The 15,522-nt window shown below is 37.3% G+C and overlaps 1 pseudogene; it reads left to right on the top strand.

Moving 5' to 3' along the window:
• The first annotated feature begins 244 nt into the window (after positions 1 to 244).
• LOC113925091 lies at positions 245 to 1,505 on the top strand (annotated as a pseudogene).
• The last annotated feature ends 14,017 nt before the right edge of the window (positions 1,506 to 15,522 follow it).

Below are 15,522 nucleotides of genomic sequence, written 5' to 3'. Positions count from 1 at the left end.
TTAAAATTCACTTAGTTTTTGATATAATGTTCAATGATTCATTAGTTGAATATAACACCTAGTGTTCATCATATATTACTCTTAACTCCTGTTTTCCTTTTTCAAGATTGCTTTGGCTTTTCTAGGTCTTTGTATTTCCACACAAGTTTTAGGATAGTTTGTTCCAGTTCTATGAAAAATACTGTTGGCAGAGACAGAGGTGGAGGCTCAGGGGCAATGAGTCTGCAGTGGTGGTAGTGGGATGATGTCAGGTGAGGACAAGCAGCAGGAGCAAACTATCGCTGAGGACCTGGTCAAGACCAAGTATAAGATAGGGGGTGACATCGTCAACCAGGTACTTCGGTCTTTGGTGGAAGCATCCTGCTCAGGTGTGTTGGTACTGAGTCTGTGTGAGAAAGGTGATGCCATGATTATGGAAGAGACAGGGAAATTTTTCAAGAAAGAAAAAGAAATGAAGAAAATTATTGCCTTTCCCACCAGCATTTCAGTAAATAATTGTGTATGTCACTTCTCCCCTTTGAAGAGCAACCGGGACTATATTCTCAAGGAAGGTGACTTGGTACAAATTGACCTTGGTGTCCATGTGGATGGCTTCATCGCTAATGTGGCTCACACTTTTGTGGTTGATGTAGCTCAGGGGACCCAAGTAACAGGGCAGAAAGCAGATGTCATTAAGGCAGCTCACCTTTGTGCTGAAGCTGCCCTATGCCTGGTCAAACCTGGAAACCAGAACACACAAGTGACAGAAGCCTGGAACAAAGTTGCCCACTCGTTTAATTGCACACCAATAGAATGTATGTTGTCACATCAATTGAAGCAGCATGTCATCGATGGAGAGAAAACCATTATCCAGAATCCCACCGACCAGCAGAAGAAGGACCATGAAAAAGCTGAATTTGAGGTACATGAAGTATATGCTGTGCATGTTCTTATCAGCTGAGGAGAGGACAAGGTCAAGGATGCAGGAGAGAGAACTACCATTTACAAATGACACTCTTCTAAACAGTATGGCCTGAAAATGAAAATTTCGCATGCCTTCTTCAGTGAGGTTGAAAGGTGTTTTGATTCCATGCCATTTATTTTAAAAGCATTTGAAGATGAGAAGAAGGCCCAGATGGGTGTGGTGGAGTGCACCAAACATGAACTGCAGCAGCCATTTAATGTTCTCTATGAGAAGGAGAGTGAATTTGTTGCCCAGTTTAAATTTACAGTCCTGCTCATGCCCAATGGCCCCATGCGGATAACCAGTGGTCCCTTTGAACCTGACCTCTACAAGTCTGAGATGGAGGTCCAGGTTGCAGAGCTGAAGGCCCTCCTCCAGAGTTCTGCAAGTCTGAAAACCCAGAAAAAGAAAAAAAAAAAAAGAAGGCCTCCAAGACTGCAGAGAATGCCATCAGTAGGGAAACATTAGAAGAGAATGAAGCTGGGGACTGAGGTAGGTCCCATCTCCCTAGCTTGCTGCTCCTGCCTCATGCCCCTCCCACCACACCCCAGGCTCTGTGAAGTGCAGTTCGTCTTCTCCACCCAAGACTGCCAACAGAGCAGGGTCTTCCTGCCCCCATCCCTGTCCCCACCCAACCCCTTCCAACAAGAACCAGCTCCAACTGACTCTGGTCTTGGGAGGCCAGGCTTCCTAGCCACTGAAGGCTACTTTAAATAGAAAAGAGAAATTGATATAATTTTATAAATAATCAGGAGTAAAAAAAAAAAAAGAAAGACAAAAGGAAAAGAAGAAAAGAAGAAATACTGTTGGCATTTTGATAGGGATTGCATTAAATGTGTAGATTTCTTTGGGTAGTACAGACATTTTAAGAATATTCATTCTTCCACCCCTGAGTATGAAATGTTTTTCCATTTCTTTTCATCATCTTGAATTTCTTCCAATGGTTTTTATAGCTCTCAGACTACAGGTCTTTCACCTCCTTGGTAAGTTTATTCCTAGATAGTTTACTGGTCTTAGTGCAATTGTAAATATGATTGTTTTCTTAATTTCACTTTCTGCTACTTATTATTAGTGTGTAGTAATGCAACAGATTTTTGCACATTGATTTTTTATCCTGCAACTTTACTAAATTCATTTATCAGAACACTATATAATAATAAAGGGGACAGATAAGAAAATATAATGATTGTAAATATTAATTCACCAAACACTGGAGCACCCAAATATATTTAAAAAGTTAATAATAAACATAAAGGAAATAATAAATTGTAATACAATAATAGTAGGAGACTTTAACACCTCACTTATTTGTATGGTCATATCATTCAAACAGAAAATCAACAAGGAAACATGGCTTTGAATGACACAGTGGACCAGATGGATTTTACAGACATATTCTGAACATTCCATCCTAAAACACCATTCCATCCTAAAACACCAGAATACACATTCTTTTCAAGCGCACATGAAACATTCTGCAGATTAGATCCCATCTTAGTCCACAAAAAATGTCTCAACAAATTAAAAAAAAAATGAAGCATGCAACCTTCCAGCCACAACACTACGGACTTAGAAATCAACCACACTAAAAATCTGGAAACACCACAAATACATGGAGGTTAAATAACATGCTACTAAACAATGAACGGGTCAACCCAGAAATCATAGAAGAAATAAAAATTACATGGAAACAAATAAAAATGAAAACACAAGAGTCAAAATCTGTGGGATGCAGCAAAAGTGGATCCAAGAAGAAAGTTTATAGCAATATAGATATATAGCAATATAGATATATCCCAAGAAGCGAGAAAGATCTCACATAAACAACCTTACCTTAAACCTAATGGAGTTAGAAAAAGAAGAACAAACAAAATCCAAGCCCAGCAAAATGAAGGAAATAATAAAATTTAGAGTAGAAATAAATGATATAGAAACTAAAAATACAATAGAACAGATTAACAATAATACCAGGAGCTGTTTCTTTGAAAAGATCAACAAAATTGATATCTTTTGGCCAAACTCATCAAAATTTTTTTAAAAAATGGAGAGACCCAAAATAAACAAAATCCCAAATGAAAGGGGTGAAATAACAACCAACATCACAGAAGTACAAACGGTTGTAACAGAATATTATGAAAACCTAAATGCCAACAAACTGGACAACTTAGAAGACATGGATAAATTCTTAGAAACATATAAACTATCAAAACTTAAGTAGGAAGAATAGAAAATTTAAGCAGACCAATTACCAGCAAATAAATTGAATCAGTAATAAGAAAACTTCCAACAAACAAAATTTCAGGGCCAGACGGCTTCACAGGTGAATTCTATCAAATATTTGAAGAAGAATTAATACCTATTCTTCTCAAACTATTCCTTTTAAAAAAATTAAAAAGGAAGGAAAACTTCCAAATTCCTTCTATGAAGCTAATATTACACTGATGCTAAAACCAGATAAGACACATGAAAAAAAGAACTAGAGGCCATTATCTCTGATAAACATAGGTGCAAAAATCCTCAACAAAATACTAGCAAACTGAATATGATAATACATTAAGAAAAATCATTCACCACAATTAAGTGGGATGCAGTCCCAAAAATGCAAGGTTGTTCAATATTTGCAAAACAGTCAACTTTTTTGCATCAATGAGAAAAGATAAAAACTGTATGATCCTTTCAATAAATGCAGAAAATTAACAAGACAGGAAACAACAAATATTGGTGAGGATGTGGAGAAAGGGGAACCCTCTTACACTGTTGGTGGGAATGCAACCTGGTTTCCAGGCACTCTGGAAAACAGTATGGAGGTTCCTCAAGACATTAAAAATAGAGCTACCCTATGACCCAGCAATTGCATTATTGGGTATTTAGCCAAAAGATACAAATGTAGTGATCCAAAGGGCACCCGGACCCCCAAGTTCATAGCAGCAATGTCCACAATAGCCAAACTGTGGAAGTAGCTAAGATGTCCTTCAACGGATGAATGGATAAAGAAGATGTGGTTCATATATACAATGGAATATTACTCAGCCATCAGAAAGATGAATATATACTATTTACATTGACTTGGATGGAACTGGAGGGGATTATGCTAAGTGAAATAAGTCAAGCAGAGAAAGACAATTATCATATGGTTTCACTTAAGGAATATTGCAGAGGACAACAGGCTAGGGAGGGGAAACTGAATGGGAAGAAATCAAAGAGAGAGACAAACCATATGAGACTCTTGACTCTGGGAAACAAACTTAAGGTTGTGGAAAGGGAGGCGGGTTGGGGGATAGGGTAACTGGGTGAAGGGCACTAAAGAGGGCATGTGATATGATGAGCAATGCTTGATATACTCAACTAATGAATCACTGAACATTGTATCAAAAACTAATGATGTACTATACCTTGGCTAGTTGAATTTTTAAAAAAAGTATAAAACTATTACAGTTAAAAAAAAGAAAAATTGTTCCAGAAGAAAAAGCTCTAGATATAATAGAAGATATCTTTTGAAGTAATTTATCCAAATCCATCAAATTTCATCATAGCCACTAAAATACTCTCAATAGCTGTACTTGTGTTTTCACCAACAAAAAAATCCTCTCAAAATCATCAATTAAAATTATTTGTGATCTTACATTTGTCAAATTGACAAACATTACTTTGCTGTTATGATTTAAAAAATAAAGTTGTCCAACAGATGAAAGGATAAAGAAGATGTGCTTAATATATATAGTGGAATATTACTCAGCCATCAGAAAGGATGAATACCTACAATTTATATCAACATGGATGGAACTGGAGGGGATTATGCTAAGTGAAATAAGTCAATCAGAGAAAGATAATTATTGTATGGTTTCACTCATATGTGGAATATAAGAAATAGTGCAGAGGATCATAGGGGAAGGGAAGGAAAACTGAATGGGAAGAAATCAGATATGACAAACCATATGAGACTCTTGATTCTGAGAAAGAAACTGACGGTTGTAAAAGGGGAGGTGGTGGGGGGGATAAGGTAACAGGGTGATGGGCATTAAGGAGGGCACATGTGATGTGATGAGCACTGTTATGTGAACCGATAAATCATTGAACACTACATCAGAAACTAATGATGTAGTATATGTTGGCTAATTGAAAATAAATTTAAAAAATAAAAATAATATTGTTAAAAGTAAAAAAAAAAGAAAAAAGCATTTGACAAAGTACAACATTGATTCATGATAAAAATACTCTGCAAAGTAGGTCTGGGGGACATACTTCAAATAATAAAGGTCTTATATGAAAAAATCCATAGCCTACATCATATTCAGTGGTGAAAAACTGAGATCTTTTCTCCTAAGGTCTGGAATAAGGAAAAGATCCACTCCCATCACTTTTTTCTCTCTTGTCGCTTTTAAGATTCTCTGTTTACCTATAAACTTTGACATGTTAAATATTATGTACCATGGTGTGGACCTCCTTAAGTTTATCTTGTTTGGAACTCTGTGCTTCTTTTACTTGGATGTTTATTTCCTTCCCTATGATATGAAAGGTTTCAGTTATTATTTCTTCATATGAGTTTTTTCTGCTTTTCCCTCTTCTCCTGGGCCACTATAATGCAAATGTTTGTTCACTTGATGTTGAACAAGAGGTCGCTTAATCATCCTCATTTTTATAAAATTTAAATTCAATTAGCCAACATATAGTACCTCATTGTTTCAGATGTAGTGTTCATCAGTTGCATATAACACCCAGTGTTCAACACATCATGAGCCCTCCTTAATGCCCATCACCTGTTGCCCATTCCCCAATCCACCTCCCCTGCAAACCCCAGTTTGTTTCCCAGAATCAAGAGTCTCATATGGTTTGTCTCCATATCTGATTCTTTCACATTCAGTGATCCCTCCCTTCCCCTATGATCCCCTGCACTATTCCTTATGTTTCACATATGAGTGAAACCATACAATAATTGTCTTTCTCTGCTTGACTTATTTCACTTAGTATAGTGCCCTCCAGTTCCATCCATGTCGATGCAAATGATAGGTATTCATCCTTTCTGATGGCTGAGTAATATTCCATTGTATATATGAACCACATCTTCTTCATCCATTCATCTGTTGAAGGGCATCTAGGCTCCTTCCACAGTTTGGCTATTGTGGACATTGCTGCTATGAACTTTGGGGTGCATGCGCCCCTTCTTTTCACTACATCTGTATCTCTAGGTAAATACCTAGTAGTGCAATTGCTGGGTTGTAGAGTAGCTCTATTTTTAACATCTTGAGGAACCTCTATATTGTTTTCCAGAGTGGCTATACCAGCTTGCATTCCCACCAACAGTGTAAGAGCATTCTTTCTCCACATCCTTGCCAACATTTGTTGTTTCCTGTCTTGTTAATTCTAGCCATTCTTACTGGTGTAAGGTGGTATCTCATTGTGGTTTTAATTTGGATTTCCCTGATGACAAGTGATACAGAGCATTTTTTCATGTGCTTGTTGGCCATCTGTAAGTCTTCTTTGGAGAAGTGTCTGTTCATGTCTTCTGTCCATTTGTTGACTGGATTATTTGTTTTTTGGGTGTTGAGTTTGATAAGTTCTTTACAGATCTTGGGTATCAGCCTTTTATCTGATGTCTTTTGCAAACATTTTCTTCCATTCCATAGGTTACCTTTTGGCTTTGTTGACTATTTTCTTTGCTGTGCAGAAGCTGTTTATCTTAATGAAGTCCCAATAGTTCATTTTTGCATTTGTCTCCCTTGCCTTTAGAGACCTATCTTTCAAAAAGCTGCTGCGGCCAAGGTCAAAGAGGTTGCTGTGTGTGTTCTCCTCTAGGATTTTGATGGCTTCCTATCTCCCATTTAGGTCTTTCATCCATTTTGAGTGTATTTTTGTGTGTGGTGTAAGAAAATGGTCCAGTTTCATTCTTTCCCATGTGGCTATCCAATTTTCCCAGCACCATTTATTTAAGAGACTCTTTTTCCATTGGATATTTTTTCCTGATTTGTCGAAGATTAGTTGACCATAGAGTTGAGGGCCCATTTCTGGAGACTCTGTTCTGTTCCATTGATCTACGTGTCTGTTTTTGTGCCAGTAGCATACTGTCTTGATGATCACAGCTTTGTAATATAGCTTGACGTCAGGCACTGTGATGCCCCCAGCTTTGGTTTTCTTTTTCAACATTCCCCTGGTGATTCAGGGTCTTTCCTGGTTCCAAAAAATTTTTAGTATTATTTTTTCCAGCTCTATGAAAAATGTGGATGTTAATTTGATAGGGATTGCATTAAAAGTGTAGATTGCTCCGGGTACTATAGATTTTTAAACAATATTTATTTTTCCAGTCCATGAGCATGGAAAGTTTTCCCTTCTTTTTGTGTCTTCCTCAATTTCTTTCATAAATGGTCTGTAGTTTCTAGAGTATTGATCCTTTGCCTCTTTGGTTAAGTTTATTCCTAAGTATCTTATGTTTTTTGGTGCAATTGTAAATGGGATCAATTCCTTAATTTCTCTTTCTTCAGTCACATTGTTCGTGTATGAAATGCAACTTGTTTCTCTGCATTGATTTTGTAGCCTGACACTTTGGCAAATTGCTATATGAGTTCTAGAAATTTTGTGGTGGAGTCTTTTGGGTTTTCCACATAAAGTATCACATTATCTGCAAAGAGTGAGAGTTTGACTACTTCTTTGGAAATTTGAATGCCTTTTATTTCTTTTTGTTGTCTGATGGCTGAGGCTAGGACTTCTAGTACTATGCAGAACAATAGTGGTGAGATTGGGCATCCCTGTGGTGCTCATGACTTTAGGGGAAAAGCTCTCAGGTTTTCCCTCTTGAGAATGATATATGTGGGCTTTTTGTAGATGGCTTTTATGATTTTGAGGTATGTTCACTCTATCCCATACTCTGAAGAGTTTTAATCAAGAAAGGATGCTGTATTTTGTCAAATGCTTTTTCTGCATCAATTGAGAGAATCGTATGGTTCTTGTCCTTTCTTTTATTTATTTATTTATTTATTTGGTTGGATTTTATTTATTTGACAGAGAGAGCACAAGTAGAGGGAGAGAGAGGGAGAAGCAAGCTCCCTGCTGAGCAAGGAGCCCAATGTGGGACTCGATCCCAGGGCCCTGGGATCATGACCTGGGCCAAAGGCAGCCGCTTAACCACTGAGCCACCCAGGCATCCCTATCCTTTCTTTTATTACTGTGCTCTATCACGGCGATTGATTTGCGAACATTGAACCATTCTTGTATCCCAGGAATAAATCCCAGTTGGTCGTAGTGAATAATCCTTTTAAGGTACTGTTGGATCCTACTGGCTAGTGTCTTGGTGAGTATTTTGGCATCCATGTTCATCAGGGATATTGGCCCGAAATTCTTCTTTCTGATGGAGTCTTTGTCTGGTTTTGGGATCAGGGTAATTCTGGCCTCATAGAACGAGTTTGGAAGTTTTCCTTCCATTTCTATTTTTTGAAACAGCTTCAGTAGAATAGGTATTATTTCTTCTTTAAATGTTTGATAGAATTCCCCTGGGATGCCATTTGGCCCTGAACCCTTGTTCTTTGGGAGGGTTTTGATTATTGCTTCAATTTCCTTGCTGGTATGGTTCTCTTCAGGTTGTCTATTTCTTCCTGTTTCAGGTATGGTAGTTTATAAGTTTCCATGAATGCATCCATTTCTTCCAGATTGCCTAATTTTTTGGCATATAGCTGCTGATAATAAGTTCTAACAATTGTCTCTATTTCCTTTGTATTAGTTGTGATCTCTCCCTTATCATTCATGATTTTATGAGTTTGGGTCCTTTCTCTTCTTTTGGATAAGTTTGGCCAAAAGTTTTTCGATCTTATTAATTCTTTCAAAGAACCATCTTCTAATTTCATTGATCTGTTCTACTGTTCTTCTGATTTTTATTTCATCAATTTCTGCTCTAATCTTCATTATTTCTCTTCTCCTGCTTGGTTTAGTCTTTATTTGCTGTTCTTTCTCCACCTCCTTTAGGTGTAAAGTTATCTTGTGTATTTGAGATTTTTTAATTTTTTTTGAGAGAGTCTTGTATTGAAATGTACTTCCCTCTTAGGACCACCTTTGCTGAATCCCAAAGGCTTTAAACTGTTGTGTTTTCATTCTCCTTAGTTTCCATGAATTTTAAAAATTCTTCTTTCATGTCCTGTTTGACCTATTCATTCTTTAGTAGGATGTTCTTTAACCTCCAAGTGTTTGAGTAACTTCCAAATTTCCTCTTGTGACTGAATTCAAGTTTCAAAGTGTTATGGTATAAAAATATACAGAGAATAATCCCAATCTTTTGGTATTAGTTTAGACCTGATTTGTGGCCTAGTATGTGATCTATTTTGGAGAAAGTTCCATGTACACTTGAGAAGAAGAGTATTCTGTTGTTTTAGGATGGAATGTTCTGTATATAGGTACAAAGTCCATCTGGTCCAGTGTGTCATTTAAAGCCCTGTTTCCTTATTAATCTTCTGATAGATGATCTGTCCATTGCTGTGAATGGGGTATTGAAGTCCCCTATTATTATTGCATTATTATCAATGTATTTCATTACTTTGGTTATTAACTGGTTGATATCTAATTGGATGTTCCCCAATTAGAAGCATAAATATTTATAATTATTAGATTTTCTTGTTTGGTAGAACCTTGAAGTATGATATAATGTCCTTCTTCATCTCTCTATAGTCTTTGGTTTAAAATCTAATTTGTCTGGTATGAGGATTGCTACCCCAGCTTTATACTGAGGTCCATTAACGTGGTAAATAGTTCTCCACCCCCTTAGTTTCAGTCTGGAGGTGTATTTGGGTCTAAAATGAGTCTCTGTAGACAGCATATGGATGGGTCTTGCTTTTTTATCCAATCTGATACCTGTGTCTTTTGACTGGAGCATTTAGCCCATTTACGTTGAGAGTAACTATTGGAAGATATGAATTTAGTGCCATTGTACTGCCTGTGAAGTCCCTCTTTCTGTAGAATGTCTCTGTTTCTTTCTGGTCTATGTTACTCTTGGGGTCTCTTTTTGCTTGCAGGATCCCCCTTAATATATCTCCCCACAGATTCATGTCTCCGCACCTTCTACCTTGCAAAAAACAGTTGCTTTTCTACTTGTAGAGTTCCAGACATATTTTCTTACACCTCAGGTTGAATTCATGGGTGTTCAGAATGGTTTGATAGATATCCAGCTAAATTCAAGGGACCAGATGAAATAGATCCCCTACTGTTCCACCATCTTCCCTCTCTTTAAAATCAGTAATTTCCCCTTGTAAAACTTTTCTAGGGTTTTCCATGGGTTAAAAATGGAAAGGCAATAATGCAACCTTTAAGACATAGGATGGCATGGCATAGTACTTCAGTCCATTCACCAGGCACCCATCAGAGCCTAGGATGTGATGGAGAAGGGGAGAGATGCCACATCTCTCCTATGGGACTGGAATGTCATATTTGAGAGAGACATGCATAGATATGACCAGACAGTTTTAAAGAATTGAGGTTGGCTTTATGAAACATGGAGCCATAAAGCCCTTTGGAAATGTTGGCCTGATACCTAGCTTAGAGAGTTCCCAACAGCCTCACCAGGTGAATAAAGAATGCCACTTCCTGGCAGGTGCAGGAATCTCAGGATATATTGGGGACTTCACAAAAGGAATCTGCCTGCATCTACAGGTATCACAGGCATGTCTGATGGCAAGTACTTGGCTTGGCTTCTGGCCTGGAGAGGCTACTAAAAGTTCAACCTAGAGATTCCTTATAAAAGTTCCAGCAAAGCATATTCTAAAAAAAGATCTGTAATTAATCACTATTCTTGCTGAGCTTATGTAAATAATTAGGCCAAGTTTGTTAAAATTGGACTTACAAATTAGTCTTGATTTGGCTATCTTTGGAAATAAGGGCGATTTTAGAGAGAAAAAATAGGTTTTAATAACACATCTTTGTGGGTGCTCTGATTGTCTTTAAATATTTGTTGTTTGCCTAAGCTAGACAACTTGAGGTAAACTTCAGAAAAATTACCACAGTAGCTCATGTATGGATAATCTCTTTGCTTGTTATTCTGTGGGGATAATAACAGCACCCCATGGGCATATAATTATTTGAACAACTGGAAAATGGGACAGATTCCCCAACAATTGTATAACTCAGCTATCACCTTGACCAATTCTATGTGGTTAGGATGACAAAACTGCTCCTTAAAAGCCAGAGCATACCCCACTCTACAGGGTTAACTGTGGACTTGTGGAGATAATGAGTGACCCCACTTTCTTTATGATTAGATTTGATGATGGACTTGGGGATGCCCTTATCTCTTCAGACAAGTCTTCTCCCACTCACCAGTGATTGCTTGTAATTAGGATATTGTTAACCCTGGACCTCAAACGAAGAGGTCTTCTTGATGGTATTATCCCTTAGCCATATTTATCCTAAAAGCCACCTCTATTGATGTACAATTGCAAACAAAGGCTTAAGCCAAGCATACAACAGCCCTCCTGGTAGGAGCCTCAAAGCTCACTATGGGACAGTCCTTGACTGGAATAACTTCACATCAGGTCCAGAATGTCTTACAGACCAAAGGCCACCAATGAATGATGGGGACCAACTTATTAAATACCAAGTTATGCTTATAGATATGCCTGAAATAATACTTGAAACCGGTCAAACTTTAAACCCAGCTACCCTTATGCCTGGAACTGACCATTGTACATCTATAGAGCATAAACTGTTCAGAGGTTGTTGATCTTGTTTATGCTAGTCAACCAGATTTAAAAGATTCCCCACTTGAAAATACAGATAACAGCTGGTTTACTGATGGCAATAGTTTCATGGAAAAGAGAAATAAGAAAAGCTGGGTATGCTATAGTGCTCACTCATGCTTTGCAATTGCCAAAGCCTTAAAAATTAATATTTATACTGACTCCAACAATGTTGGACACATTCTGTGTCTCATTGGTATGACCAATTAACATCCATCTTTTTTCCCTCTTTGGGTCTGGAGGGTGTTGTTGGCACATGGACGCTCTTAATAAGTATATGGTCAAAGCCCTAAGTGATCCTCAGAATAACATTTCTCTACTAAATACTGAAGTAACACAAATGCATAAAGCAGTTTTAAAATAGAATGGCATTAGATGTTTTAACTGCTACACAAGGTGAAATGTTCTATCATAAAAACAAAATGCTATGTATACATTCCAGATTACCACAAAATATTTCTGGTTTTCTGACACGAAAATTCAAATTAATGCTTTAAATGAGCCCTCTCTTTCCTTTAATGATTGCTTAAGCTTCTGAACTGGAAGATGATTTTTGTCGACTATCAAGGGACTCTCATTTGGGCTTCTTTTTCTTTTTGTTACACTAACCATGTTTTGCTGTTTTCTCCCATGTCTCTCCACTTGGTGCTCAGACTCCTTCACTGCCATAACTTCAAGCCAACAGATGATCCTTTCCACTCAGGAAGATCCACACATGCAGTCTCCCTTGGATTCAGCTTCCTTTGCCTTTTGTAACTCTTATATTCATATAAGCCCCAACTGACCAATGTTGACCCATACGTAGGGACATCTCTACACCCCTATTCAGTGGGAAGAAATTACAGAACATGAGACCTTCCACCCTCAGCAACCTTAAAGATTTAAGGGTCAAAATCGTTCAGGGGGAATGATGTGGGAAACAAAGGCCGAAGAGAAATTATTATATTTCCTTACTACCTACAGCCCTTTGACAAGTCCTTAAAGTAGGCAAAATATGACATTCCTCTAGAATCTCAACTGCCTCAATGTTGACACTTTGTTATAAGCAAAAGGCAATCCTAAAATTAAAAAAAAAGGCAATCCAAGCTCGAACCCCCTCTGATCCTGTAAGTCTACTTTAACATATAAAAATTCCTTTAGAAATTTCCTTTATCTCTAAAATAAGTAAATAAATTCTTTAAAAAGGCAGGGAGGGCACCTGGGTGGCTCAGTCCACTAAATGTCTGCCTTTGGCTCAGGTCATGATCCCAGGGTCCTGGGATCGAGCCCCACACTGGGCTCCCTGCTCAGCGAGGAGCCTGCTTCTCCCTCTTCCTCTGCTGATCCCTCCCTGCTTATGCTCTCTCACTCTCTCATAAATAAATAAATAAATAAATAAATAAATAAAATGTAAAAAAAAAAAGAGACTTCCTTTATCTCTAAATCCCCCAAGATATGTATTTTCAACCACCCTCCAAGCATATGGCCCACCAAAATACATCTGAAGAGTCTAATGACTCAGGTTCTTAGACAGTAATAAATGACCTTCTGCCAACAATAGCTAGCCCCCTCAAGGTCCTGAAAACCTTGCTTAGGTTCCTTAGAGACTTATGCTATCCGAAACCCCTTCCCAACCTGAAAGTATGTAATGGGCCACTCCTCATGACCCCAGTGCATCTCTTCCTGACCAAGGGTCCTGTTCCTGTGCTTTAATAAAACCAACTTTTTGCACCCAAAGACGTCTCAAGAATTCTTTCTTGGCTGTCAGGTTCTAACCTTAATGTCTTTCGTACATCCTATTGTACATCTACCTCATGAATGAACATTTAATTAGATTTTAAATAACATGTGATATATTTCCCTTTCAAAATGTATTTCCTGGCTTCTGGTCAGCATATGCTAGCTTTCTTGTCTAGTAAGAATTTGCTCACTGTCACTTGATTATGATTTGCACTAAATTTCCAAGGAACTCAACCTCAGAAATTATACCATATTTCTATTTCAAAACTGAGCAGAGAGAAGGGAAAAAACATTTACTTCCTACTGAAAAAAAATAATACTTACATAACTAAGATTACACTTATCTGCCTTTTTTGTCATTAGTTATATGTAAATATTGTGAATATACTTATAAATAAATAGGACAATGAGATATGTAATAATAGATAATAGATAATATAGATATCTAATTATCCCATTTTTTATTTTTTAAAGTTTTTACTTAAATTCTAGTTAGCTAACATATATGGTAAAATTGTTTTCAGTTGTAGAATATAGTGATTCATCACTTCTTACAACTCCCAGGGCTCACCACAGCAAATGCCCTCCTTAATACCCATCACCCATTTAGCCTATCACCAACCCACCTCCCTTCCACTAATGCTCTGTTTCTTCTCTGAAGTTAAGAATCTCTTATGCTTTGCTAACCTTTCTTTTCCTCCCCCTTCCTCTATGTTCTCTGTTTTGTTTCTGAAGTTCCACACATGAGTGAATTCATATGGTATTTGTCTTTCTCTGAGAATATTGAAATACTGACATATTTCACTTAGCATAATACACTCTAGCTCCAACCATATCATTGCAAATGGCAGGATTTCATTTTTTTTGGTGGCTACACAATATTCTATTGTATATATACATATATATATGTATATATATATGTATATATATATATATATATATACATATATATATATACCACATCTTCTTGATCCATTCACCAGTCGATGGACATCTGGACTCTTTCCATAGTTTGGTTATTGTTGATAATGCTGCTATCAACATTGGGGTGCATGTGCCCCTCAGAAAATGTATTTTTTATCCTAAATGCATATTTTGTATCTGAAATGCATATTTTGTATTCTAAATACTTAGTAGTGCAATTGCTGGATCATAGGGTATTTCCATTTTGAACTTTCTGAGAAAATTCCATACTGTTTTTCAGAGTGGCTGCACAAGTTTGCATTCCCAAAACAATATAAGAGGGTTCCCTTTTTTCCACATCCTTGCCGACATCTGTTGTTTCCTGTGTTGTTAATTTCAGCCATTCTGACAAGTATGGGGTGGTATCTCATTGTGGTTTTGATTTGGATTTCCCTGAGGATATTGAGAAAATTTTCATGTGTCTGTTATCCATCTAGATGTCTTTGGGAAAGTGTCTATTAATGTCTTCTGCCCATTTTTTGCCTGAATTATTTGTTTTTTGGTTGTTGAATTTAGTAAGTTCTTTATAGGTTTTGGATAGTAACCCTTTAGCAGATATGTCATTTGCAAAAATCTTCTCCCATACTGTAGGCTGCTTTTTAGTCTTGTTGTATGTTTCCTTCTCTGTGCAGAAACTTTTTATCTTTATGAAGCCCCAATAGTGTATTTTTGTTTTTGTCTCACTTGCCTCCAGAGATGTGTTGAGTAAGAAGTTGCTGCAGCCAAGGTCAAAGAGGATATTACCTGTGTTCTATTCTAGGATTTTGATGGTTTATTGTCTCACCTTTAGGTTTCACCCATTTTGAATTTATTTTTGTGTATCGTGCAGGAAAGTGATCCAGTTTCATTCTTACACGTTGCTTTACAGTTTTCCCTACACCATTTGTTGAAAAGACTGTCTTTTTTCCATTGGATGTTCTTTCCTGCTGTGTCCAAGATTAGGTGATCATAGAGTTATGGGTCCACTTATGGGTTTCTATTCTGTTCCATTGGTCTACATGTCCGTTTCTGTGCCAATATCATACTGTCTTGATGACTATAGCTGTAATATAGCTCGAAGTCCAGAATCGTGATGCCTCCAGTTTGCTTTTCTTTTTCAGGATTGCTTTGGCTATTCAGGATCTTTTCTGGTTACATACAAATTTTAGGATTATTTGTTCTAGCTATGTGAAAAATGCTGGTGGCATTTTG

The sequence above is a fragment of the Zalophus californianus genome, chromosome 2 (assembly GCF_009762305.2).
Source record: "Zalophus californianus isolate mZalCal1 chromosome 2, mZalCal1.pri.v2, whole genome shotgun sequence".
In the NCBI taxonomy this organism is placed as follows: domain Eukaryota; kingdom Metazoa; phylum Chordata; class Mammalia; order Carnivora; family Otariidae; genus Zalophus; species Zalophus californianus.
The sequence above is the reverse complement of the archived record's forward strand: the minus strand, read 5'-3'. Positions and strand labels throughout refer to the sequence as shown.